Here is a 5,061-nt window from a genome sequence, read left to right as displayed (position 1 = left end):
GTATCGTTCTTTTTATTATTATTATTCATTTTGTTTTACTTGTTTATTTCCTTTTTTCCAAGAACATGTTCTCAATTATTTACATGATTCCAGCTATATTATATAACAACAGTATTTTATCTGTTATTTTAAGTTGTATAGTCTGGTATTTGGGAGTTAGTTAAGAACTTTTGGGAGTTACATTAAGCTACTTGGGCTTTTTAAGAAACTGATCATCCAGTTACTATAATACTGTACTGTCTGCTATTTGGTGAGATGGAAGACTTGAATGCATCTTCCAAGAGAATACTTCTTTCATTGAGTTAAGTGAGGTAAAAATACATTATTAGGAGGCTAAGAAAACTAATGTGAAATGGCATTGTTTTGCATTTATATATAGTTAGCACCTTAATTACCAGTGAATTTACTTACAATTAATGAGATATTTTTTGAGTGTCTACTATGTAATATTGTCCGTGTCTTGACTAGAATGGGAGTCAATCTTATTTGATACCTGAACTTAATAGAAGTTGGAGCAAGAGGTAGAAGTAGTGCAGGGGAAGGAGTGGATCTTGGACATAATGTGATTTTTGCATTTCTTTCAGAACACTTTGGAGTGTTCTGACTGTGCTTTGTGGTCACCCTGGTATTTTGTAGCATTAAGATGGCCAGCTAGGAAGGATAAACAAAATCCATCTCCTTCTACCCTCCTCATTGTTTTCATTAGGCTAGGACCAGTAAGAGGCTCAATATTAACTTTGATTTGATACTGAATTTAAGGACATTAAAAATGTCTTGAAAAAAGGATTGAGGCAAATAACAATTGAAAATGGAGAGCAAACCTCTTCCATTCTAGTGTTTTCTTTTAAATGGCCAAGAGCTCTTTGAGCATAAGAGGGAGTTACAGGGCTTTTAATTAGCATTCAAGAGCACTGAATAAGATTCCCCTCAATAATTAGCCCCACCTACAAACAGGTTAATTAAATCCCCTTAGAGTTTAAGGCTTAAATGTTTTAAGTTACATTTACAATCTTTTTTACATCTGATTCCACCAGAGCTTTCAAGCAACCTAAGTTAGAGCAGTCTTGAAAGTTAACTTTCAAAATCTTTGCAAGCACTTAACTAACTTGTACGCCAATAAATCCAACTTACACTTGTAGTAAATCAAGTTTCCAAATTTTCAAGTGCTGTTTGTGAACTTAAATTCTCAAATTAATCACAAATATTTAAAACGAAAATCAGAAGGTTAATATGTCAGATTCTGTTAAATGTTTCAAGAACCTTTAATATAAAAATATACAGATTACCACAGTAATTATAAGACTCATTCCTAACCTAACAGGAAGTATTATCACCATAGGGTTCACTTACTTTGTCAATATGAAATACTTATTTCTACATTTACCCAGGTAAGTCATGTAACTTACGCCATTAAAGGGAATAAATTTGCCATCTTGGTTAGGCCAAAATGCTATTGGGACCACAATACAGCTAGAGTTCAGAGACTAAGGGCGCTGGGTGCTAACTACTTGCAGGATGGTTCTCCACATACCAAGAAGAGCAAACTTGACCCTTTCTTTTGTTCTTGTACTGTGTCAATGGAGGACAGTAAGCCTGTACGTTTAGCTCAGGTTTTAGTTTCACATCACGGTGGACCGACCACGCACCCTCTGGGTGTTTTTAAAACATCAGCCTGTGTAATTTTTTGTTTGTTTGTTTTTTAAATAACCTCTTTCAACGTTTTGTAGTCTGATTTGGATAGATAGAATTCTGTACCTATAACTAATTTGAAGATCATTTACTTCCTTACTTGATTTCAAGTATTTATTGCCCAGTTGGCTTCTGTGTCTTTCCATATTTCATGGATTTTAGGTCATGAGTTAGTAGTCATGTTATTGATAAACTCATAATTCAGTAGGCATTATTTTGATAAACTTAATGAAACAACCACTACAGGTAATGTGGTCTGGATTATAGGGGAGGCATGTGGATGAGTCAGGAAGGGCCGGGTTATGCTGTAGCAGCAACCAGCCCCAGAATCTCAGTGCATTCAAGCAGCAAAGGTCATTTTCATTCAGGCTCCATGTGCATCTCAAGTCAGCTGAGGGCTCTGTTCCATGTCTTCCACTCTTGGCAGGACAAGGGAAAGGGAACTCTAGAGAGTGTCCTGCTAGCAGTAAGCAGTCCATCCCAGAAGTGACTCACTTGACTTCCACTCACCTACGTCGCAAAGAGGCTGGAAGCTTCAGTCTCCCAGAGGCCTAGAAGGACAGCAGAACCTGCCACCCTGTGGACTACCAAACCTACCGTGTTTCCCTGCAAATAAGACCTAGCCTGACAATCAGCTCTAATGTGTGTTTTGGAGCAAAAATTAATGTAAGACCTAGTCTTACATTATATTATATAAGACCCGGTCTTATTTTACTATAAGGGAAAGACGCATTAGAGCTGATTGTCCGGCTAGGTCTTATTTTCGGGGAAACACGGTACTTAGGCCTTAAAGCATTTGCGGTCAATTATGTTATTTTTTATAATTTTTCTTAATTCTCTTAGGATTTTAATAGAAAACAGTTCACTCCTAAAGCAGTCACTATTACCCTGTTACACACATACAGAGTGATTTCACATACACCATCACATTTAGCCATGACAAGCGTTCTCTGTTATCCCATTTTCAGGTGAGTAAGCAAACTGGGAGGAATTAATTTATACTCTGAATGTTTTGGGTGTTAAAATACATAATAGGAGGTGTTGCTTGCACTGGTTTCTTGGTTTTCTATCCTTTATTTGGAAAGAAAAACAACTTTAGCAGGCCAACTTGGAGTTTGAACTTTTAATACAATTTTTAAGTAGGAATGTGAATAATCAGTTGTTAAAAACATTAGAGACCTGGCTCAAACTTCTGTAAATGTGAATCAAATGTGAACTCAATTAAATTAAAATGTGACCTCTATGAGAGGAGGGCCTTGATTCTCTTCCTCACCAGTGAATCTTCTAGAACAGTGCATGGCACATAGTAGGCATTGAATAAATATTAATAAATACATGAACAAAAGCATTCAAATATTAGTCTGTTTTTATTGAAATTGGCTGGTCTCTAGTCATGCGCTCACTGTCAATTTTTATTAACCAATATTTATCCAATACTTTTCAAATCAAATAGATGTAATATTGCTAAGGTCAGAAAAATATTCTTTAATGTATGAGATTCTTTGTTTCTCCCTGACCTCCATGCCTGATTTAGAGAGACTGAACATACCCTACTAGGTCCTAGTCCAAGGCACATTTAAGATTTAAAGGTGTGCTCTGAGAAATACGTGAGCACGTCAACATGTGTTCAGCTACCTGCTTCGCAGGGTCCAACAAGGGTATCTTGGGTGACTTGGGTTCCAGGTTTACCAAATATCAGAGCCAAACCACAAATTTTGTTACTTGAAGCTAAGATGCAATTTGGCTGTGATTTCATAGGGGTGATATATTGGAGGGATGGTGATTGGGAGAGAAAAATCTGAAACAAAGTTGATTTGAACTGCCCTGTTGACTAATAGAACTTGTACAAAAAACTTGCCTTTCCTCTTCACTTAAAGTACTTCTGGGGCCGTTCCTTGAATTTCGGCTTTCCAGTTCACGAAGCGGATATTTTGCGGATTACATTGTTTGCACTGAGGACCTCAATAGTGAGGACAATCAACATGGCAATAGCTTGTTGTATAGACAGCTTCTCCTTTCAGAACATTTCTGTTCAAAATTAAAGTCATGTTTCACCTTTTTAGTGTGGTTAAATTCAATCCTGCTGCCAATAGCTCCTTATAACTGGGGTTTTAGCAAATGTTACTTGGGATTTAATTGAATGTGATTTTTTTTTTTTAATTAAGGGCTTTATAAATGTCACTGGGCAGGGTAATATACTCACAGAACCATGTGGATAAATATTTTTAACTTCAGGGCCAAAGTCAAGTATATTAAGTGAACTTAAAAACTGTGATGTTTAGAACATTGTAGAATTAGCAACATGTTTTGATACATTCCTGGATTTGGGGGTGGTTTTGTTGCTGAGTTGGATTATCTCACATATTCAACAGCTTCCTCAGTCCCAGAATATTTCCTCTTCGTATCGTTGGCTGCCCCACCCTCACCTCCACACAAGCCGCTTAGGTAAGGTCCATGTCCATGGCATAGGTGTGTATATAAACAGAAGAACACTCCATGGGAAGCCAGACGATCCTGTCATCTTGCAGGTATATTTAAGGGTTGAACATTGGCTTTCCAGAGCTGAACATTGGCTTGAATAATTGAATGCTATAATCCTGATTCTCTTGGCAAAAACAGCAAGTTCATATGACTGTGTTATCAGATAAGAGTGTAGAAAGCACAAGAAGAGGCAAGGAATGGGACAAAGTGTTATGGTTTATCAAGGCCTAATTGACTTAGCAACCCTGGAGACGCCTTACACTACTGGTCATTACTCACCCAGTAAACGTGGATTGAGATGTTGCCGTGTGGCTAAAGAGAACAGTGAGCTGTCACCTGTGCTCACTGTCTAGCAGACTGGTCCTGCTCCCATTTCCTGATGCCCTTGCATCAGCTGGGTGCCTGTGGACAGCTGCAGAAGAAACAAAATGTATGTGCACAGATTGTTCTGATGGTCACCACGAATTCAAGTGAGGATAGGGACAGGATGACCTAGTGGAAGTCAGACTGACCTGAGCACTTGGGGGAAGTTGTATATCATCTCCGAGCTACAGAGCATCCTGCGCCAAGGTATGCATAGATGTCGTTCTCTGGGTGACCTAGAACTTTAGGGCTCCCAACAGTTGCCACACAGCTGCCTGAAGTCCCATCCTGGTCCCCATGACTCACACCCAGCTCTGGCCAACCCTGAGTTGAGTTTGGAGATGCTCTCCAGACATCACTGGCTACATGATTTTTGGGGCCCAGTGCAAAATGAAAATGCAGGCCCTTTTGTTAAAACATCAACAAGGCTTGTTCCTCTTCTCTATGTCTGCCAGTCATACTGTTTTGCATTTGCTACTTATTCAATGTCAGTCCTTTGGGAGCAGACCCTCATGGGGGCTTGGGCCC

The sequence above is a fragment of the Rhinolophus sinicus genome, chromosome 4 (assembly GCF_057876585.1).
Source record: "Rhinolophus sinicus isolate RSI-liver-muscle chromosome 4, RSI-T2T, whole genome shotgun sequence".
NCBI lineage: Eukaryota > Metazoa > Chordata > Mammalia > Chiroptera > Rhinolophidae > Rhinolophus > Rhinolophus sinicus.
Note: the sequence above shows the minus strand (reverse complement) of the source record.